Here is a 25,606-nt window from a genome sequence, read left to right on the forward strand (position 1 = left end):
ATTAGATCCTCAGTCATTTAAAAGAAATGCATGTTGGTTAACCTACTTGCAATAAAACTGCTGTAAGATAACAGAACAAAAATACAATTCTCGAAAGGTTCAAATGTTAGTCATTTATTTACTAATATAAGAAACTTCATGCAAATCATAAAAATGTATCTATCCGTTGAATAAAGATGCACATCATAAGGAATATCACATCTCTATTTTTAAACCAGAGCAAATGAAGCGAAAAATCAGTCTCAAATATGAATAAAAAAAAGGGTTAAGGAAATAAAAAAAAAACAAAGCTTTTTCCCTCTATGATGGCCGAAGGAAATATTTGTATTTTACATTATTTTCCAAAAAGGTTCAGGTTACGAATGACTTTTATACATCTTCACTGGCAGGATTAAAAGTTTAACAGATTCACTCAATGGTTCCTATAATTTCTGGCTTTTTGCCAGCCATGCACTCTGACCAAAAGCAACGTTTCACTACACGAGTGACTTCCAGGCTTCAGCATCATCTAACCTCATGATTTCGAAGGCTTGCACATTAACTAATTGGCACATATGAAAATTGAATTTAGGCCAAAGGCCAAGCACTGGGACCAATGAGTCCATCCAACGCTGAAACGGAAATTGACAGTAAAAGATTTGAAAGGGGTAACTGGAGGAAAACTTCAAAGAAAGCAGTTGCACTATGAATCAGTTACTATGAAAAAGTTAAGCACAGTAAGAGGGAAGAAAGAGAATATGAAAGGAGGTACAGCAAAGGGGATTTCCCATACTGAGCAATGAATGATCAGTTCTTACTCTTCTGTGGTAACTATTTACTTTTTTAGCCAAGTGTCTTTTTCGTTCTTTAGGACTTGAGAGTTCGTTTTCTCTCCAACTGCCTAGATGAAGAGCACATTCCACTTTATCCAAAGTTTGTTGTGAGTCTGTTGGAAAGAACATATAATTTGCTCCTTAATTTTGAAGTCCATAAGTTCTTATTACCTATTAATGGAGTGCTCTGTTTCAATATTTATATTGTTTTAATGAATATATGCCACGGTTTTCTACTTATTAATTTTATTTCAACAATTTCATATTTTGTCTGTTCTTGACAGAAACTTATGAAGACGCTCATCTAATTCTTAAGAGAAAGTCTTATGAATTAGAGAAGAATTAATGAATAGTAAACGTTGCTTAATGAAATATTTAGTATTTCATTACTACGTGTTTATACTTTCAGCTCTTTCGGTAAGGAAAGACATAACCTTCCTGAAGTCATTGTGGATAAATGTAATAAATGTAAACAAAACTTCCAGAACACATATTAAATGGATGTCTTAATTATATCTCAACTCAGGTATTGCGTTCAATTAAGAAACAAAGGACTGGAGTGCACAGAGAGAGAGAGAGAGAGAGAGAGAGAGAGAGAGAGAGAGAGTTGTTTATTTGTTCATTATAGTTTGAAAGGGCTTTCATTCATGAATGAAAAGCAGTGGTGTCAATCTACATAATTGGGAGTTTCTTGTCTTTCACCTTTCTTGATTTATTGTTCTCATTACTATTTTCAACGAGAAAACATAACGATCTACTTTTCAGTTTTATATCTTAGTCACACAATTATAAGTCAATTTCTTGATCAATAACGTTCTATATGAGTGCAGAGATGGACACCTACAACGAGGAATGAGAACTTGGACATTAGTTTTCCAATGCGCTGTTTGTATTTAAATTTGAATTTAAAATCATTTAAAATCATTAGAGGACTACCTCAAGCACAAAAATGCATAAACACTTTCTTTAGGCATTAGCCTTATAGCTACGGTACATTTTACTAGCTAATAATATTCCATATTAGGGAGAAGGAGAGAAATGTAGATAGATATCAAATGTAAAATGTAGAAAGTGCTATTTTTACTTCTGAAAAAAATTAAATTTTCATTCCTCAGGAATACCTGCTTTTAAAATCCCTAATAAAAAAGATCCCTCTATTATAGGAAGTTATATTCTTTGCACGGTTTTTTTCTCATCGAAAGACAGCCTTATTTAAGGAAGTAAACCAGATTTATATTGAATTTTCCAGATATTACAAAGTATATCAAACTTGTTTGTTGACCTCTATTACAATCGGTATTAATATTATATTATATACAACATACTATCTAATAAAATGAATGACAATCAATCAAACTGGCAATGATAAAGTCGTGAAATTTAATTATCCTAAGGATTTGAATCGATTATTATCAAGAAATACATAGTAGTAGAAAAATTCCCCTAAAGGATCACCCTAGCTCTCTCTCTCTCTCTCTCTCTCTCTCTTTAAATCGATACGAAATCCTTACTTAGTTTATACGTGGACACTGTTATTTGATATTTACATGTTAGATTAAATCCCAACATGGGCGTGGAAACGTGTTTTTCCCGATTTCCATAAAGTCGAACAACGAAACAATTTGCGAGCGTATACTCTTCACCCTTCAACGTGGAATACTCTCTTCCAAGAGGTCAAATCTTTAATAATAATATACGGTCTGTATACAAATAAATAAATTATATTCTGGAGAAAACAGAGAGAGATTATCGACACCTTAAAGTGTATTCGTGCGTTTGTCATATGGATTTATGTATCTATAAAGTAAGATATATATATGTATACTATGATGCAAATGAATATTCAGAAATCACCTCTTTTTACAAGCATCTAAAAATAAAAGTAAAAACGCTCACGGTAAATGGCCACGTATCCATTTACATTTTTAATTTATTGCATTATTGACGCATGTCATCGGTGAGATTGTAATTATTAAAGTTCGCATGTCGTCAGCAACTACGGTAATATAAGATGAGGGCATAATATACAGTATGAACTAAGATACATTCATATACATTCATATACAGCCCCAATGGTAGACAACGGTAAGATCAGATAATGAGTCTATTGACACCTGATTATTATCGTTCAAACACTGTGGAGAAAATGTACACGCACACGTATTACATCATATCAAACAGTATTTTTATTTCACAGTTATCCGTTATTCTTATTTTAATACTATTATGTTAAGAATCACATTCCTCACAGCCTGGGGTTCAAGGTTTGTGATTTCATTTCTTTTGATAATGATTAGATGTCGATGATAATGATTAGATGTCGAAGCTATGAAGATCAATCACCTTACAAAATTTCATGCATATAAAGAAAAAAAAATAAAGATAAATAAATAAATATGTTCCTTTCATGCAAATTCAAGTGACCGATCGTAAAACTGCGGTTCGTAAAAAAAAAAAAAAAAAAATCATACTTCAACTGTAATTCGTTTGATTGTAGAAGAGATCTTTAAATCTTGTAAGGTATATCTGCGTAGATATAAAAACAGAAGTCGATGAAGTCCCATGTTTTCTTGCATGTTTCTATCTGTTGAATATACAGATATTTCGTAAATTCTCTACTTTGCCTTAGAGGTTTCCTATGTGGGTACATAATGCCATTACTTCAAGGGGCATTGGAGTCAGATGCGTCATTATGCGGGGAAATCATTTATCTATGAGGATCTCTTGCGACAGCTGCTGTGCGTTACATCTGTTATATATTTTGGCAATACTGATCTTTCCTCTTCGTTACCAGGTTTTAGGTGAAATAAAACTATCGTGCCAGGTTTGTATGTCCGTCCGCCCTCTCATATTAAAAACTACTGAGGCTAGAGGTCTGCAAATTGGTACGTTGATCACCCACCCTCCAAGCATCAAATATACGAAATTGCAGCCCTCTAGCCTCAGTAGTTTTTTTAAAATTTTATTCAAGGTTAAATTTAGCTATAATCGTACCTCTTGCAGCGCTATAGTTACCAACGACATTGGCCACCACCGGCCCGTGGCTGAGTTTCATGGATCATGGCTAAGAGGTTTAATTTCACAGTTGTCAGTAGCTGAGTTCACTGTACCTCGAGTGTGGGTACCATTTCTCTGTATCGAAGTGACCTATTCTTTTAAAGTCCTTAAGTATGATGCGTATTGTTTTCCATTTGTTTTAATACGATTATAGCCTGTATGATAACATTGATATTAAAAAAAAGTTATTTTTTTATATTACTCTGTTTACTAGTTTTTAAAAAATATCCACAATTATATATTAAAAATATATTTCTAAGTAAAGATAGAACAAAGACTTTCGAACACCTGAACGGTGTTCCTCATCACTGATGTATTTTTAATATATAATTGTGGATATTTTTTAACAATTTATTTTCACGAAACTGTGAATTTCTTAATAATAATAATACTGTTTACTGTCATTATTTCACGTTTCATGGCTTTTAAAATATATGGACTGACTACAAGGGTATCAGTAGCTGAAAAACTTCTATCTATCGCAATTAAAACCTAAAACCAGAGTTATGCTCATTTCCACACATCTTTACCTTGCACACCTTGCTGTAAAAAAATATGCTAAACGTTCGTAAATACAAATTGAGACGTAAACAATCAGATGGACCAAAAACTTCCCATTCATTCACTCAGTTGCATTTAGCTATTCAGTCTCTGATACAGAAGGCCCACTCTTGCTGTCACCGAAGGCATCCATCTTCGTTCCACAAAATCCCAACAATTTCCTGTCGCTGTTTTCATGCGTGATTGGTCAGCATGCGGTGGAGCTCTAATTTATAGACACGGAACGCTTCTGTTCGGCCAAAGCTGGTTACTTTTGTGTGGAGGTCTGCGTGAAAAATTGGGATTTCTGCCATGGTGGAATGAATGTTGTTTATAGAACAATTTCGGCCACATCTTTATGCAGCAGAGCTGTTAACGTGAATGGAGTTCATTTTGGTTTTCAGATTGTATTCGTTAGGAATGCGCAACGAAAGGTTTTCCTTTAGATAGAAGTATATACGCCCTAATAATGGTATCTGGGGTACTTACGCAGCGTATGCCTGAAATTGTATCGGAAGCGTTTAACAATTGGCTTTTATGTTTTCAAAAGAAGAAGAAGAAAAAAAAAAAGGAAACGTTTAGCTGTAATTTTTTTTTCATGTAACAGACTTCTTTCGAAAGTACTTATGTATTCTATAACCGAGTATCTATCTATCTATTCTTCAAATCAGCTGTTCAAAACTTGTCTCTAAAACTGATTTAACATCACTTTATCTCAAGAAACATTATTTTTGCAATAATTGTAACAGTATGACTTAATTCCTTTATTTTAAGCTGAACCACCATTGAATTCCTCATGTAAGTAGTCGTTTTGAATAACCCGCAAAATAAACGCTGTCTTAGCATACACAGACTAATTCGTTGCTTTATATTCATCTGTAGTTTTAGAAAATGAATATCATTCTTCCAAGAATGCTTTGCCCAGTCATCCCGTTCATGTTGGTATCAATCAAACTTGTTTTAATTCCCTCCACGTTTCTCCTTTTTGTATGGTACTTATCGGTAAAATAATGGAGAGTTTCAGGTGATACAACTTCTCCGCCTGACTATTTTCTTAATCAACTCTTCTGCGTTTAATTTGATTCGAAATTACCTTCATAAAGAGAACACGTACTCCGTGAAGCATTAACACCCTGTAACCATCAGCTCTACTAATGCCAGTGCTGGGAGTAACCGAGAAGGATCCATGAAAGTCTTCCCCGAAATCCTTGTGAGGTCCCCGTTTCCCTTCCAGGATAAGCGATCCTTCGACTCATCTATATTCTTTAACGGGGCGTCGTTTTTTACGTTTACTGCCCTTCCACTCATCATCCCCCGTCCTTAATCTCCCTCCTCGTTCGTTTCATTACTCTCTGAGCCTTTTCCATCCATAAGAGACGGTGATGGTTTCCTCGCCTCATCATCATCCTCTGCATTATCATGATTACTCGAATCGAGTTTGTCTCCGAGGGAGGATATTTCACCTCATTTACACTCACCCAGTAACTCCCATCACGCCTAAAGTACCTCCACTCGCGTCCTCGTTCGTCTTATTCTGAATAATCCTCTTGTCTATAAACCTCTTTCATAAACGCACTTCTTCTTCCTCTGCCTTAATTATGATAATTTCATGTGTTTTTTTTTATTATTTGATCCCAGTCGTTGCTTTCTTGGTTCATCGTTGCCTTTGTGCTCCGTTTCAAAAATACAATTTGTCTTTATAACCTTTAGAGGGTTCAGATATGAAATCAAGATCATTTTCGCCACATGTAAATTTTTACGTCAAAATTTGTATGTCCATCAATGCAGAAAAACAATATTTAACGACTACGTAATCATGAAATCGCCAAAATATCATTCTGCGAAATATCAAAATATGGCAACTCGGAGCTGTGGCTCTTTGACAACTCTGATTATGAGTATTTGCAGATAATCGTTCCATAATCTAGCTTTTAATGAATGAAGTTGCAACTGCATGAATGAGTGTACACATTTGAAGTTACGAGGGTCAAAAGACAGTGAAAGAATATGAATGGACATTTCATTTCCACTGACGTAAAAAAATCAAACATATCTTAAGCTGTACGTGGTGAAGAATCTAAGAGCAATTGATGTGACTGGCTGAAATAAATGCTTATGGTTTAGCATATATATATATATATATATATATATATATATATATATATATATATATATATATATATACACACATACACACACACACACACACACACACACACATATATAATATACTATATATATATATATATATATATATATATATGTATATATATACATACATGGTATAGCAGAGAGAACTAAAATTATTTGAACAAATCAGATGACAACGGGAATAACAACTTAAAAGAACATTTCAGTTATAAGTTGCAATGTCTAAACAATGCTACGTTTTAAATGCACCACTTCAAGACAATTCTAGAATGACTAAACTTTTACCACACAAGGTATTCCCTACTGCACAAGGGTATTAATTATCCTCTTGCATATATTGGTCCGTCCCGTTAAGTGAGTAATGGCGGTGTCATTTCCAGTCACTGTCAAACGCCTGAGCTGGTAAACTATACTCTGTTTTTTTTTCATCTGTCCATCCGCCAGTGGTGTTTTTGTATGGTAACACTGCGTCCCGGGCTTGAAATAGTTACGCTGTGTAAGTTTTAGGTAAATAAAGGATATCTGGTTGTACATTTGCAACTGAAAAGTGTTTTAATAATTTACTGTATGCGAATTACACCGTTAATATTCGAAATAGGATATTGTTATTATTGTCGAATGTAAGCTGCCTTTTCGGGGTGGCGAATGGAACAGCCAGACGCAAATTCCATCAAACAGATGCTAAACCAAGTTACGTCATATCGTATCTGGCTGAAACGCACTTTATAAAAATTAACAGTACATACTGATATACTTACGTATAATGAAGTAATACGTTGACATCTTGCCGTAGTGAACAGCGAGAGAAGCAATTTTCCCGCCATTGCGTCTGGCTGTTCCATCTGCCACCCCGAAAAGGGAGCTTACATTCAACAATAATAACAATAACCTATTTCGAATATTAATGGTGTAATTCGCATACAGTAAATTATTAAAACACTTTTCAGTTGCAAATGTACACCCAGATATCCTTTTATATACCTAAAACTTACACGTAGCGTGACTATTTAAAGCCCGGGACGCAGTGTTACCATACAAAAACCCCACAGCCGGATGGACAGATGAAAAAAAACAGAGTATAGATACCTCCTGCTTTCACTCATATCAGCAATCATCTCTTCATCACCTGCCTTTATATTTTAGACTGATTTTGGACTTTCATAAAGTCAATTTAGATCAGTCACTATTCAGCGATTGCTTCTCGCACAATTTTAACATCTCCCAAATAAGATTAGTCTCTCGTCAGAGTATTACACTGTCTTTGATCATGTTACATGGAAGCCTTGTCTCTTTTCCAACAAGCTTTCCCTTACTTCATATTTCGTTAAATCGGAAAGTGGATAAAATTCTTTGCTGATGTGTTCATGGAATCCCCCGTATTCTTCGGTGCTCCGAAGATTGTGTTTTCAAACACATTCAACTTTTTTCTTCATTTTTTACGATTTCCTTTCCCTCCTCTGATTAACTATACTGCAACGCTTTGCCAGTCTTGGAAATATATTCTATGAATATAAAATTAGATAGTCGGTAAGATGAAGGTTATTTTTCCTCGGTAACAATTTGCCAGTCCAACGTTCGGTTTCATAACCTTCTTCGGAGTTTTGTATATGTTGTTATGTGGTTTTCAAGTAATCACCTCTAAATAGCGCAGCATATCACATAAATACATATTTTTTTTTCTTTTTTGTCTCAGCTTAACCACGATAGCATATGAGATCAGCCTCTGCCACAAATGACCGCTACAGAAATATGCGGAAGGTTTGAACATTAGGATAATACGTAACCTCACTGTTGGTATTACAGTAATGTTTTGCAAGATAGGCAGACAATAATAATAATAATAATAATAATAATAATAATAATAATAATAATAATAATAATAATAATAATAATAATAATAGTAATAATAATAATATAGTTTAAATAGTTTTATTTATCTTTCAGATCATTAATTCTTCCAGATTACTGCATTCTGCAGTAACTCGCCGATGTCAGTCATTCTTGTTGAGGAAGGCAGTAATTGGAAAGGCCCCTGACCAAAGACACCTTCGGCTGCTAGAACCGCTCTTCACACATCAGGAGAAGCCCTTATTGAATACCATTCAAGAAGTGTGGCTCCTGCCTACCAGCGTCTGGCGACCTATTGTTCGTATGACTAATGGACCTTTGCCAGGTACCTCGAGAAGCGACATTCCAGAAAGGGAAACACAGGTAAATGCCCCGAGATTCTCCGAGCAACCCGGCAACCAATCAGAATATTTAACGGGTAATACCACATAGTGATGTCACATTCTCACACACCAAATCCGCTTCTCAGCAACTCTGCAGCAGCAGAGAGAAACATTAGCCATAAGTTTTAGCCTTGAGAGGAAATCTCGCCAGCCAGTCATTAGCTCACGTTTCCTATTCAGCCAGTTAGCGGTCAGCATACACTCGACCGCTGCTGACAGCCTCTCTCTCTCTCTCTCTCTCTCTCCTCCACCCTCTCTCTCTCTCTCTCGAAAAAAAAAAAAAAAAAAGGAAAAAAAAAAAAAAAAAAAAAAAAAAAAAACGGAGGAAAACTCTGCGGTTAACGGACTCTAGATTTAACTTACTATCGTCTTTTTATACTCCATAACTACAGTCGTACAGTGTACCCCTTAAGTATAATACTACCCAAGTTTGCAACTGTTCCTCTCCAAGAATGACAAACCTCGGTAGGTCATTGGCAAAAAAAAAAAATAAGTAAAAAATAAATAAATAAATAAATAAAAAGCAAGTAAATTAAAACAAATAAATTAAAATAAAACAATTCCAGAACAACAGCATTTGAATATCTACGAAAGGGTGATCTAACCTTACAGAACACCGTCTTCAACATATTAATATTTTCTCCTTCGCTGAAGGAACTATATCAAAAGACAAAAAAAAAAAAAATATGGTATTGTTAATTCTGAAAGTAGCTGATCATCTTAAAAACCTTATAAAAATAATGCATAGTTTTATGAGTTTACCAGCGGATTCAATAGTTACATTCCTCACGCCAAGTAAATTTCAGCTGCACCCTACAGAAGAGTGATATTCCATTTCTTCCATGTCTTGCCATTATCTAATTCTGTGCCCATAATGTTTCTATTCCTCACATGAAAGTCATGGGTTCCTATTTCATTACTTCTGTGCTCATAATACAAAGGTCCACTCCTCTCTACTTTAATCGTATAAGACCTAACGGGAATGCCATTAAGGTAGTCATTGTACGTAACACATACCGGTATCACGCAAGAGCTTTTGTACCTGATACCTATTTGTTAATAACGAAGATTATATAATTATCTTCGTAAAAATACTTTAATCTTAGTTTTTGAATGTCCATTTCTTTCATAAAATCACTCCCTAATTTTAATTTTAGTATTATTAAGCTGAAGATTATCTTACCGCTGTCTGAAAAAACCAGGCAACTTAGTGTAATTTCCTACAGTTAATCTACCGACGCATTTGTTAATATTAGAAAAGAATGATGAAGTTTCCCATTAAGATACAATCCTAAATGAGTAGACTTGTCAAAGCGGTCTCTAAAGGAACATGTTAGGCCCTACGCTACAGAGGGCCTTAATTCCCAACCATTTGCAGAGCAAGGAGACTGATGTTCCTTCTAGAACGTTCTCGACACTATTTCTTGGGACATGGAACTGCTGGCCACTTCGCTTTGAAAGAAAACAATTATCTCAGTTAGCGATTTATTTATCATGGAATTGTGTTTGGCTACTATACTGCTTTAATTGTTTCTATCTGTGTATTACCTGTTAAAGAAAATAAGGGTTTTTTCCCAATACAATTCGGTTTAAATATCATACTGCTTTAATGTTTCTATCTATTTATCACTTGCTAGTGAAGTCAATGGTTTTGTTTACGTATTTGCGATACTGAGATTACTTCGTAAGTGATGGGTCTACTGAATTAAGGGTCTCTCCCAATACAATTATGTTTAAATACCATACTGCTTTAACCGTTACTATCTATTTATTACCTGATAGTGAAATAAATGGTTTTGTTTACTCTTTCGCAATATTGGAATTGCTTCGTAAGTGCTGGGTCTGCTACATTGTCAATCAACCTGTTCTAAAAGCTAAGACTCATAATCTGGATGTTATCCGAGGAAATGGTACTTCCAAGATAAAAAGAGAAAGAGACAGAAGTTGAAGAAGAACGAAGAACAAGAAGAAGAGGAAGAAGACAAATAACCTTTTCCAGAGGCATTCCCGAAAACCCTGCCTTATCCCCTCAGACCTACTTGTCATGCTGATGAATGGTTCTTTGCTCAGGTTCCTAATGACACGAAAATCGGATGAATATTTCAACGTCTTTTTCTCCTTCTCGTTGCTAACCTCGGCGCTTTCGATATCAGTTTCATCCTCGAGCTTAAATTCTTGTCTGTTCTTCTCCTTCACTTTCCGAGATGTCTCGTTGCCATTGCTACTTTACTGTTTTTGGTATGAGTGTTTTTTTTGAACGGATATTAATGGCTACCCAATTCAGTTTGTTTCTCTACGGTGATTGACATCTAAAGAAAATACCTGCCTATATTGAAATTATTGTTGAAAGATCTATGCTTTGATACTAATTTACTGAATTTTTTGCACAGTATATATATATATATATATATATATATATATATATATATATATATATATATATAATATATATACATACATATATATATATATATATATATATATATATATATATATATATATATATATATATATATATATATATATATATATATACTATATATATATATATATATATATATATTATATATATATATATATATATAATATATATATGTATGTGTCTGAATGTATGTATAGTCAGTATCAGCGAAGTAAATGCCACAAAGACGATCGCCTACAAAAAAACTGTGTAAGAGAAAAACTACAAAAAAAAAAAAAAAACACACACACACACACGCACACACGCTATTTAATTTCTTTCTACTATAATCGACTGCTGAAGCCATAACCTATTTTACTGCACAATGTACTCTATCTACAATTATTTTCTTACAGAGGAGAGATAAATTTTGCAATATATACTGTTACAGAATTAAAAGGATGCAGCCTCGTAAATCGTTACAGAGCTACAAAATTCAGTTCTTACGTTCTTAGGGAAACTAAGGGCATTACAACGTTTACCATAAAATCTGCAGCATCGTACAGAGAGGCGTCCCGACACAGAAAAATAGGAAGGAGACACCAAACCGTAGTTTTCAACCTTTTTTTACGTCCAAATGAATATGAGAATGAAATGTTATAACTAAAAGTAAAACTAAACCAAACATTCTTTTTAAACGTTATGTTATATAAAACACAATAATTCAAATACTTAAAGGTATAAAGCCAAGTACAATGATAATAATAATAATAATAATAATAATAATAATAATAATAATAATAATAATAACAATAATAATAATAAGCTCTCCACTGGAGCCTGTGCAAGAAACATCAGCTACCTTGCAGTACGGCAGCCCCAACCTGAGGGAGTGATAGAAAACGACCAGGCAAAGATCCTCTGGGACTATGGTATCAGAACAGATAGGGTGATACGTGCAAAACAGACCAGACGTGACGTTGATTGACAAAGTCAAGAAGAAAGTATCACTCATTGATGTCGCAATACCATGGGACACCAGAGTTGAAGAGAAAGAGAGGGAAAAAATGGATAAGTTTCAAAATCTGAAAATAGAAATAAGAAGGATATGGGATATGCCAGTGGAAATTGTACCCATAATCATAGGAACACTAGGCACGATCTCAAGATCTCTGAAAAGGAATCTAGAAAAAACTAGACGCTGAAGTAGCTCCAGGACTCATGCTAAGAAGTGATCCTAGAAACGGCGCACATAGTAAGAAAGTGATGGACTCCTAAGGAGGCAGGATGCAAACCCGGAACCCCACACTATACATACCACCCAATCGAATTGGAGGACTGTGATAGAGCAAAAAATAATAATAATAATAATAATTATAATAATTATATATTATTATTATTATTATTATTATTATATATTATTATTAATATTATTATTATTATTATTATTATTATTATTATTGTTAGTATCATCTTATCCTCAATAATGAGATGTTTCCCCTCATAACTAAGTTTGGAAGAATAAAAATGAAACGTTACTGTAACAATGACTCTTAAAAGTTAAATTTCATGTTCTGGCTGGTGATGCCCTACGCAGTAGGATGTCAATTTCCCCTGACAAGTAACTACGCTACTCACCCAAAGAAACTGAGAGATCATTTAACATGACATGCAGTCGTCAACAGAGTTTATATTTTTTACTTTTTTTCACGTCAGTCAAACCCTCCAAAGGTAGTGGAGGCACAGGTCAATTACACCTTCCTGTCCTTCCGTAGCAGTCTTTAGATAACAAAAGAATTACTATACTCATTCTGTAGAATAGAATTCATATACTAAGTAAGACACACTGCACACACAACGTGTTCTAAGCAAAGAAATTTCGCGTTTACGAGAAATAACGTTAGAAAGAAATTCACCATTGAGAACTGCGACAGCATATCCAGTTACTCCAGTCACTAATGTGGCCCTTTTCTTTATGAGATAATTATTTCCTGGGATATTATATTACGCTGCTTCTCATACTTCCTTTTGTAGTTTTCTTTTCTCTAGAGCTGCTGTAATGAACATTATTATTATTTATATTATTATTACTTTATTTCAGAAATGCGAGCAGAAGCTGGTTTGACGAAAATTCGTAGGGATATAAAGAAATATAGGAGGTTTTGTGCGTAGCAAAGAGAATAGGATGAAAGGGATTAAAGTATAATTAGAATGGCACCTTAAATAGCTTATAATCAAATACGTAATTGGAAATGTAATCGAATAAAACAAATTATTATTAGTTATTATTATTATTATGATATTATTATTATTTATTATTTATTATTATTATTATATTATTATTATATTATTATTATTATTATCTTCTGGTTATATTCGTAGGTAAAGACAATGCTTGCTTGGTATAAAAAATCTAATTTACATACAAATTTACAGTTTTTCTCATGTAATAAAAATAAATTACATTATTATTATTATTATTATTATTATTATTATTATTATTATTATTATTATTATTATTATTTATTGTGTCCCAGGTGCTCTGTCTGATGGAACGTTTCCAACCGTATCATCGGTCCATCTTCTGGTTACAATTGTATTGTTCCAATAGGCAGCTAAAGGCAATGCATGCTTGGTATACAAAAGGTCAATCTACCAAATAAGACAAAAATCAACAACTACATACGAGGTGAGGGCTGCAAATACACACTCTAACAAAGATAGACAACCTCTCAGACACCACCGAATCTGAACTGAAATTCCCATTTATACCGGATGGACGAGGACGCTTCACAATGATTGACGTGCGAAGCTTTCGTTGTTGCCATTTGTCAAAATGGTTTAGGGTCCCTAAAGGAGCCAACGAACCAGTTTTATTTTTTTTTTAGTTTTGACATCAAGTGTGTGGTGTACGCTTGTTGAATTCGTCTCTCGAATTCTGACATTTGATGGCTTTTGTGGTTGCTTTCCACGCTGCGCCGATCTTTGTTGGTTTGATGCAACATTTTGTAATATATTTTCTTTAACTGACAAAGTGACTACCCTACGTGATCTTTTTTACTATAAATGATTCTTGGTGCCATAATCTATTTTACTACACAATACTACGATTATTTTCATTAACAGCTGCAGGTTTGTAAATGGATTTTGATTGATGACACCGAAAGAAATAACTTACGTTTAATAAAATTACTGTTGAATAATATATGCATTTTTATAATGATTTGCTTATATTTTGATTATATATATATAATATATATAATATATATATATATATATATAATATATATATATATATATATATATATATATGTGTGTGTGTGTGTGTGTGTGTGTGTGTGTGTTTGCATGTGTGTGTGCGTGTGTGTGTGTGCATTTATCTTGTGTTTGCAATTATTTTGTGCTTCCACTAATTTTATATGACTTTAATGAAAGTAAGGGAGATCAATTGATTAAACTAATATATTCAAGAAAATACTGCCATCTATCAAAAGGCGTGTTACTAAAGGAGAGAAGCTGAACTTAAATTGTACCAAACAGAAGAGGGACAAGAATAAGGGAATAGGACAGACAAATGAATGTCAAATTAGTCGTGGCAGTGCTGACTTTTGCATTATGGAAATTTCCCTTAGATGTGGTTTCAAGGTCGCATCTGCAGTATGAAGGAAGTGTAACTTTGTTATTCATCTCATCTTGTTTCCATAGTCATTTCATTTCTCTTGTTGTTTATTTCAATGTTAATTGCTGTTTTATTTTTTGGCTTTGACATTTTTATTTTGGAATAGAGTTTTTCCAATTAAAGTTGCACCCTAGCTTGTATAATAATAATAATAATAATAAATAATAATAATAATAATAATAATAATAATAATAATATAAGAAGAAGAACGATAGACGGAAATAACATCTCTCCCATATGTAGGAAGTGCAATACGAAAAATTAAACCATAAACCACACAGCAAGCGAATGCCCGGCACTTGCACAAAACCAGTACAAAAAGAGGCATGATTCAGTGGCAAAAGCCCTCCACTGGAGCCTGTACAAGAAACATCAGCTACATTTCAGTAATAAGCGGTAGGAGCACCAACCTGAGGGAGTGATAAAAAACGATCAGGCAAAGATCCTCTGGGACTATGGTATCAGAACAGATAGGGTGATACGTGCAAACAGACCAAAGTCAAGAAGAAAGTATCACTCATTGATGTCGCAATACCATGGGACACCAGAGTTGAAGAGAAAGAGACGGAAAAAATGGATAAGTATCAAGATCTGAAAATAGAAATAAGAATATGGGATATGCCAGTGGAAATCGTACCCATAATCATAGGAGCACTAGGCACGATCCCAAGATCCCTGAAAAGGAATCTAGAAAAAACTAGACGCTGAAGTAACTCCAGGACTCATGCAGAAGAGTGTGATCCTAGAGACGGCGCACATAGTAAGAAAAGTGATGGACTCCTAAGGAGGGCAGGATGCAACCGGAACCCCACACTATAAATACCTCACAGTCGAATTGGAGGACTGTGATAGAGCAAAAAAAAAAAAAAAAATAATAATAATAATAATGCTGTGTGTCATAAAAATCCACAAATATATAATAGAGTATATTACTGTGTAAAACAAACAAAGTAATATGCTCTACTATAAAATTGTGGATTTTATGATACACATTGTTTTTCACGAGATTATGAATTACTTAACAACACCAACAACAGCAATAATAATAATAATAATAATAATAATAATAATTATAATAATAATAATAATAATAATAATAATAATAATAATATAAGAAGAAGAACGATAGAGGCGGAAATAACATCTCTCCCATATGTAGGAAGTGCAATACGAAAAATTAAACCATAAACCACACAGCAAGCGAATGCCCGGCACTTGCACAAAACCAGTACAAAAAGAGGCATGATTCAGTGGCAAAAGCCCTCCACTGGAGCCTGTACAAGAAACATCAGCTACATTTCAGTAATAAGCGGTAGGAGCACCAACCTGAGGGAGTGATAAAAAACGATCAGGCAAAGATCCTCTGGGACTATGGTATCAGAACAGATAGGGTGATACGTGCAAATAGACCAGACGTGACGTTGATTGACAAAGTCAAGAAGAAAGTATCACTCATTGATGTCGCAATACCATGGGAAACCAGAGTTGAAGAGAAAGAGACGGAAAAATGGATAAGTATCAAGATCTGAAAATAGAAATAAGAATATGGGATATGCCAGTGGAAATCGTACCCATAATCATAGGAGCACTAGGCACGATCCCAAGATCCCTGAAAAGGAATCTAGAAAAACTAGACGCTGAAGTAACTCCAGGACTCATGCAGAAGAGTGTGATCCTAGAGACGGCGCACATAGTAAGAAAAGTGATGGACTCCTAAGGAGGCAGGATGCAACCCGGAACCCCACACTATAAATACCTCACAGTCGAATTGGAGGACTGTGATAGAGCAAAAAAAAAAAAAAAATAATAATGCTGTGTGTCATAAAAATAAAAATCACGAGATTATGAATTACTTAACAACACCAACAACAGCAATAATAATAATAATAATAATAATAATAATCCAAACAAAAACTTCTTTCAGTTTTCTTCTGAAGATTGAAAAAGAAAACCCACAAATTCAATTTGTAACTTGTTTACTTCTAAGTATTTACATTAAGTTTACTCCACACTCGAGTACTTTCAGGCCCTTCTGTGGCCCATTCTCAAGAGATGTTTGGGATGTTAGCCTGGGTCAAGGCCCAGCAGTCTTCTGGCTTACTTTGTTTTATTATCATTTACGTTCTACCCAACATGCATAAATTTCAGATTTGTACTTTCTTAACTCAATTTTACCCCTTTGCCTGCTCGCGGGATTTTAATGTAAATACTTAGAAGTAAACAAGTTACAAATTGAATTTGTGGGTTTCTTTTTCAATAATAATAATAATAATAATAATAATATAATAATAATAATAATAATAATAATAATAATAATAATAATAATAATAATAATAACTAATAATAATAATAATGGTACAATTTTCCCTGTCGAAAATGATGATAATGGTTACAGGTCCACATTAATATTGCATGTGAGTATAGGTTTAATGGATATAAAAGCTTTCGAACCATATACTAGGTTCATCTTCAGTCTGACCGAAGATGAACCTAGTATAAAGGTTCGAAAGCTTTTTATTATCCATTAAAGACCTTATACTCACATGCGCATGATGCGATATTATTGTGGACCTGCAACCAATAATAATAATAATAATAATAATAATAATAATAAATAATAATAATAATAATAATAATCAATAATAATAATAATAATAATAATAATAAACTTCACCGTCTATTATTGAATATTGTATATATTATGGATTATGATCTGGAGTCATTTATTTCTTGTTTCATACATAACTTACTTTGTTTTATTATCATTTACGTTCTACCCAACATGCATAAATTTTCAGATTTGTACTTTCTTAACTCAATTTTACCTTTGCCTGCTCGCTGATTTTAATGTTGCCGTAAGGAGGGGCATTATTAAAATACCCAAGTACCCCTGATGAATGGTTTTCCTTTTCACTTGTAAGATACTGAGTCTCCTCAATTTCCATAATCATAACATTCATACAAAATTTATATATCAGCTGTAAAGTTGTGAATTTACAACACGGTCCCCGTTAATTAATTATTGGTCTTTTCCCAAAATTTCACTGCCAGGTAAACTATAAGTACTTTGTTCTCTCATACATTTTTATATTCATCGACATAATACACAATCCAAACTCGAGAAAAATAAACATACAGAGTTTTTATATTATTGGATATTTGTCTTCTTTTATAATGGCTAGTATTTAATATTTATTTATTATTCAGCTGGAGCTGATACTGTTTAGGTTAATTAAGAAATGAAAATTAATAACAAATTCAGAAAAAAACTCAATAATATTAAGTCACCAAACTATGAGCTATCATTTGAATTTTTTTATGGAACTAGCAAAATCTTGAATATATCTTCTGTTATAGATTTTCTGCTTAACTAGAATGATTACAAGTTCGCTATAAAACATAAGTCCGAAATTGCTTGCAGGCGCTGTAAATCAGTCAATGGATAAAAGGGGAAAGGGGGAAAAACTTAATTCTTATTATTGCTATCGATGATTTTGGCCAAATTCATGAGACCATCTGCTACTTCGAAAAGCAATATTTTGCTCGAATCCTTATCATTTACTTGTGATTTAAAGAGTATTGTTGCATTTGAATTTGATTTGTAATTCGTTTTATTGTTTTTCATTCATTTATTATTTTCAAATAACCTTCTACTTAATTTTCCCATTAGTTTTCTATCAATTTTTAACACTGAAATTGCTTACCGCGTTAATGTCGTTTCTGGTTTCAAGTGAGCTGAGTTCTAAAATAATTTTCATTGGTATTTTTTATTGTCAATAGTAGCAATAGTAATATTTTTAAAATATGGAGTGCTGTTAGTATGATGCAGGCTGTAATTATGATCAATGGTTATTACAATGCGTTACAAGGATTAGGATGTCTCAAAGACTTGTTAGTCTATCCGTGGAGACTTCGTGTGCTCACTTATCTCTAGGAGCAGGTTTTCTGTGGGAGGAATAAAGTTATTTATAGCACAGAGGCTAACTCTTCACTTGTATACAATAAAAGAAAATATCTATAGCTTGAATAGAAGGCAGATCCGTTACAACATTAATGCAACCGCATTATACCTACTGCGAGCGAAGAAAACAGGGTTGCACTGAATAGAATCGCAGCCCAAATATCCTGGTTATTATTCCGAACTAATAGCACAGATTACTTATCTCTGGCGGTCCAGAGTACACCCCCAGCTTTACGCTGGGAACCGCTTCTTCGGCAAAGCCTCGTGTCGGCTTCGCATATGAATTATTCATGAGTCTAATAGACTCAGCGTTTATGCTGTCTTGCATGCTTTGGCTAATGCATATCGCTTTTGGACTGGATAATTTGTTTCCAGCTATTTATGGTAAATACAACTTATAGTCGCGGGAAATACTAGACCCGGTATCGAGTTTAGATTTACGCAGGAAAGTCTGTATTATGAGATAGGTTTGTGTGCTTTTTTATCAATAACTATTATTTACTGTCTCTCTGACTCTCTTTATGCATGTACGCGCTGACCACACACATGCATATATATATATATATATATATATATATATATATATATATAGTATATATATATATATATATGCATGTGTGTGTCCAGCGGTATACATAATATTATATTATATATATATTATATATATATATATATAATATATATACTATATAGATATATATATATATATATATAATATAATAAATATTATATATATTATACTATATAATATTAATAATAATAGATATATTGTGTGTGCTGTGTGTGTGTGTGTGTGTGTGTGGTATGTGTGTGGTGTTGTAGGTGTGTGTGTATAATACTTTCAGCATCTCCTCTGAATTTAATACCGATTAAGTTCATATGTATACATACTTCCTTTTGGATCATGTGCGTAAGACATCGATATTAAAGTAGTTTCCCTGAGATACGATGCTCATAAGAGGTAAACAAAGAAACACAAATAAAATATAGTGCCAGAACACAAAAATACGTAAATAGACATTACGATACGTGCCTCACATACCCTTCTCCCCCCCAAAAAAAAAAACGAAAAACAGAAGCAATCGTGCATGCCGTTTTAAAATCATGTTACACCACCCCATGAGAATGGGTTTAATACAATAAAAAAAAAGTGTTTGGTGGAGTAATAACATGGCAAGGAACAGTATGGATTTGTTGCTGTGAAAATAGTCGTGTACTTGAGGTACAGACTCTGAGAAAAGTGCTATGTTTAAATTCGATGTTATGGGAGACGTTCTAATAAGTACCTTGGAGAGCTTTACGATGAGAAATTCCAATTTCTTTTTTTAAACAAGATAACTTGCAGAACTGTACGATACGAAATTCCAATTTTCAGTTAAAACAAAAAAGATGCCTTGCAGCGCTGGAACGACACAAAATTCAAATTTTGGTTAAAAGATAAAATACCTTTGCAGTGCTGGAATGACACGAAATTAAAATTTTTGATTAAAACAAAATACCTTGCAGAGCTGTATGATACAAAATACCAAGTTTTTGGTTAAAAAAATACCTCGCAGAGCTGGAATAATAAAACATTCCGATTTTGGGTTAAAACCAAATGCCTTACAGAGGTGGAAGGGTACAAAGTTCCAATATTTGGTTAAGAAAAATATCGTGCAGAGCAGTACGATACAAAATTCCAATTTTGGGTTAAGGTAAAAGAGCATTTAGCGAAATTTCCTAAACCTTATATATCTTAGGTAGCTTTTGATATCCACACAGGAAACCTTATTCCTCACATCTATGGATTATGGATCAGCCTCCCAGAAGATGTCGGCCGATTGTTACCCTGAGAATATTATTCTTGCATCTTTACACATTTTCATCTATTTGTCTATCTATACATAATTTTTACTCAATTAGTGGTATATTTCCTTCCTAATGAACAACAACAACAACAAAAAAAGTATTTTGTAAGCTTACTCCCCGAGTCAGCGAAAAGACAAATAACATGCACAAATCGTGCACGGGAAAATCGAGTTGCTTCTTTCCATTGTCTCGAAGACATGACTCATCTTTTCAGAGAGATTTCCTAGCGAGTGGTACTTGCTGTTCTCTTTACAAGAAGAATTCAGTCAAGGAGGTGGAGGTTGAGGAGGATGAAGCTTGGGGGGCGGGGGCGGGGGCGGTGGCACGGGGGGGCGGGGTATCAGCTCCTGATTAAAACTGAGGAGGACTAGGAAGGAATGAAGGGAGGGAGGGAGGTAGTGATGGAGGGAGGGAGGAAGGAGCGAGTGAAAATGAAGTGCAGTAAAAGATGAAAGCGCGGAGCAGATCCATTAGCCATCTTCAGCGTCACCAAAAGGAGTCTTTGTCTGAAGCGTGGGCTCTCTCTCTCTCTCCTCGAGAGAAACGATGACTACCCCCTCGCGTAACTCGTGCATCAGGAGAACAAAAGGACACACACACACACACACACACAGACACACACACACACACAGACACATACACACGGGAATGGAACGACTCGAAGAAGAGAATTTTTCCTTTATAATATTCAAGCCGTGTTTCTTTTCTCTCTTGTTGTCAGACATTTTTTTTATGATACAGAAGGAAAGTGAATATCAATAGTTACATATAAGAAAATCTATGATTTCCAAGAATTTTACGGATATAGCTTTTAACAAAGGTTGGGAACTCAAAAGGAATACATGTTCTGTTATGAAATTTCTTGGTACTGTAAAAAAAACAATAAATAAATAAATAATAAAATAAGATCCCTTCAGTATGAATGCACAAAAACGTAAAAATTGTTTGTTAAGCTTTGTAGCACTAAAATAATTGTATGAAAGGTGTGCTGTATCATTCATACCTACAGCCAGCTACTACAAGCTACACGACTTTCGTAACGATTGTTTATAAGCATTTTAATTCGTCTCATCTTCGACCAAATACAAGTATGCCTAAGGTAGGTGACAATTTCCTTTGAGGATAACATTCGTTCCTATTCAAACCCCACAAACCAGCTTTCAATTTCGGATCTTTCGTAGATAGTGACAGCCGCGGTTTTAACCGGGTATGTATCCATCTTTTGTAGCATGTTTAGTACAAGCCCTTTGGGGATTACCGTAGAAAATTAACAAAAGACTGTAAATATTACAAAGATGATGATCACCAAGCAATATTAGTCCTAGATAACAACCCCCGAAAACCTTTGGAACTATGCTAGATTTTCATGTATATCAACGTTCACTCCTCTTCCAGGGGATAAATACATTTCGGGCTTAAAGTATTTAGAACTTTTTCTTAATCGTTAATAGAATTCATGTAAAAATATGAATATAAGAACTTACTTCATTTATCCATGAGGGATGCTTGGCATATTTGCTGATCGAATTTCTATAATTAATGTAAGAATGCCCTGTTCCTGTTGTTTACCGGTTATTTCTCAAAACACAGATGAACTTTAATTCTGACAAGTTATTTACTCTTGTACCATGCATGTAAATAATACGATATTTCTTCTTATATACATTCTGAAACATACTACGTATACGCTACGAAGCCATCCAGACGTCGTACAAAAAATTAGTATTAGCATCTAATATAATTTTTCGTTTTATTTAATGTTATGTGCTAATATACATCCCACAGAAATGTCTATACAAATTTAAAAAAAAATTTTAATATTGTATTTCTTCATCTTTATAAGTTTAGATAATAGTTGAACTCTGTCGAACAATAAATCAAAATGCAATCCTATATACTAACATAAGCATACGTTTTATGCGCGTTCGCGCACACAAAAGTACACACGCACAATCAATCAATCATATATATATATATATATATATATATATAATATATATATATATATATATATATTATATGTCTGTGTGTGTGTGTTTATGTCTGTAAGTAATGGTCTCGTGTGGTAAGTTGTGTCAAATGCTCACAGTGCTAGCCAGAGTACCACAGTAAAATTCCCAACGGGGATTGAGTGCTTAAGCTACATCCAGTAGAAATCCAGGGAGCAACAACCTTCCTCTCTCCCGCCCCCTTTTTTTTCCCTAAGCCTCTAATTAGAGAACAGGACATCTCCCTATTTTATCCATCAAGAATTGTCATTCTTTCTCTACTTGAAGTTTAACATATGAACTAATTAAAAAGGAGTATGTCAAGATACCATGCACTTTCTCCATGTGCGCAAATATTTAGCGAACCTCAAACAAGTTATGCTGTTTTATATATCTACAATATTGCCACTCAAACGCGGGAGCAATCATAAATCCCACCTCTTAATGGCTGTCTGAAAAGGTTAATTCCTTTGTTTGCTAACAAAATGCCACGAGAGGAGTTTCAGCATTGTTGACTATTTCTCAAGAAAATTCGCTTCCCATTGTATCATAAATTAAATCTGCTGCAGGCAACAGTTCTGGGAAGTTGGCCTTGTCGCATTAGAGAGAGAGAGAGAGAGAGAGAGAGAGAGAGAGAGAGCATTAAGGAGAGAAAGAGAGGCAAGTTCATTCATCTGAGGGTGAATTATCCTACACAATAGCTGAGTGAACACTCACCAGCTCGCGTAAATCAGGACAGCAAATTGATCCTAGCTCTACCGGGAAAGTCATTGCTGAACTTTGAGGAAAATCTATTGACAACCATTGTCCAAGTTAATAAAATTGCTGACAAATATATCGATATATCCGCTGGTTCCGCATCACCATTAGAAAAGGCCTTAGAATAAACGTTAATAGAATTACTGATAAATATATCGTTCACTGGTTCCATGTCGCCATTAGAAAAGGCCCTGGAATAAACGTTAATAAAATTACTAATGAATATATGGATATATCCACTGGTTCCGCATCGCCATTAGAAAAGGACCTGGAATAAACGTTAATAAAATTACTGGTAAATTTATCCATATGTTCACTGGTTCCGTATCGCCATTAGAAAAGGCTCTGTAATAAAAGTTGATAGAATTACTGATAAATATATCGATATGTCCAAAGGCCCTGGAATGAACGTTAATAAAATTACTGATAAATATATCCATATGTCCAAAGCCCTAGAATAAACGTTAATAAAATTACTGATAAATATATCGATATGTCCAAAGGCCCTGGAATAAACGTTAATAAAATTACTGATAAATCTATCCATATGTCCTAAGGCCCTAGAATAAACGGTAATAAAATTACTGATAAATATATCGATATGTCCAAAGGCCCTGGAATAATGAGTAGCCTCTGGAAAAAAAAAACACACACCAGATTTAATGCTTATAAAGATGATTAATATCTCTCGTTTACCGATATATTTTTCATGACCAGACAAAGGAGAGATCCAATATGCAAGATGTATTGGTCTCAGTCGAACACAGAATGAATTCAATATTCAGCCATCGTTCACAATGGAGGGTATTTTTCTTCCTTTCCATGTAATGGCCCGCGCGAACTCGGCCATTGGCGGTATCGCTTAGGTGTAATCTGGTGGGGGGAGGCGGGGGGAGAGTGCAGGGGGCATTACACCGGGGCATTCTCATTTATATGGATATGAGTTTCCTTTCTGTGCCGTTGCATAATATTTATTTTTTTTCATCCGCGTGTTTGTCTTCTGCCGTAACGTGCTTACGTAAATAGAAGGTTTTTGACGTTGTCTTATCTAAAAAAAAATTTTTTTACATATACTGTTTATCGTACAAGAATATCTGTTACGTGTTTCAACATTGATAATAATAATGAATAATATAATAATAAATTAATAATAATATTAATTAATTATAATTTAATAATAATTATTAATTATTATTTATTATTATTATTATTATATTTTATTATTATTATTATTATTATTATTATTATTATTATTATTTTTGCTCTATCACAGTCCTCCTATTCGACTGGGTGGTATTTATAGTGTGGGGTTCCGGGTTGGCATCCTGCCTCCATAGGAGTCCATCACTTTTCTTACTATGTGCGCCGTTTCTAGGATCACACTCTTCTGCATGAGTCCTGGAGCTACTTCAGCGTCTAGTTTTTCTAGATTCCTTTTCAGGGATCTTGGGATCGTGCCTAGTGCTCCTATGATTACGGGTACGATTTCCAGCACAAAAGGAAAAAAATTACAACTGTCAGAAAGTGAACCAGCAAATCAAGAGTAAAATACACGAATGACCCAAAAACAAGACCATCCAAAACCCCGTGATTGACAGATGCAGCTGATAGTATTTCCATTTTCATGCCTTGGATAATAGGATAACAAATCTCATCAGGTCTGTATCAAACATTTTCTTTCGCCAGGATTTCCAATAACAAACCTCATTAATTCAATGTAATTCATAACAGCCTCCTTTTACGTGAATACCGCTCTCTTCCTCACAGTAACTTGCATAATTGTTAAGCCATATGATAAGTCATTACTGCTCATACGTGAATGCTATGGATGAATAGGCATAAGTTCAATACTCACCGGATTACAAAGGCCTAATAAATAGTAATTAAATTTCTGTCTTGTTGAACATCAGTGAAGTTTAATTCTTCGTATTTTTTTCTGTGAAGTATTTCAGTTTTCAGTATTCGTTTCAGCTACAGTAATTATAGAAGTGATTATATAAGTGATGCAATGATTAATTTGTTCGGCAAAAAATTTCAGTTCAATAAAATTTTGATGAATTTCAAATAATTCTGTAATATATTTAAAAATATGGGCTGTTTACTCAGGTAACGCTTTTTTATCTTTTAAGTTAATGACGGTTAAATTTCAAGGGAATTTGTTATGATATCCTACTTTTAG

Source organism: Macrobrachium nipponense, chromosome 12 (genome assembly GCF_015104395.2).
Source record: "Macrobrachium nipponense isolate FS-2020 chromosome 12, ASM1510439v2, whole genome shotgun sequence".
Classification (NCBI taxonomy): Eukaryota; Metazoa; Arthropoda; class Malacostraca; order Decapoda; family Palaemonidae; genus Macrobrachium; species Macrobrachium nipponense.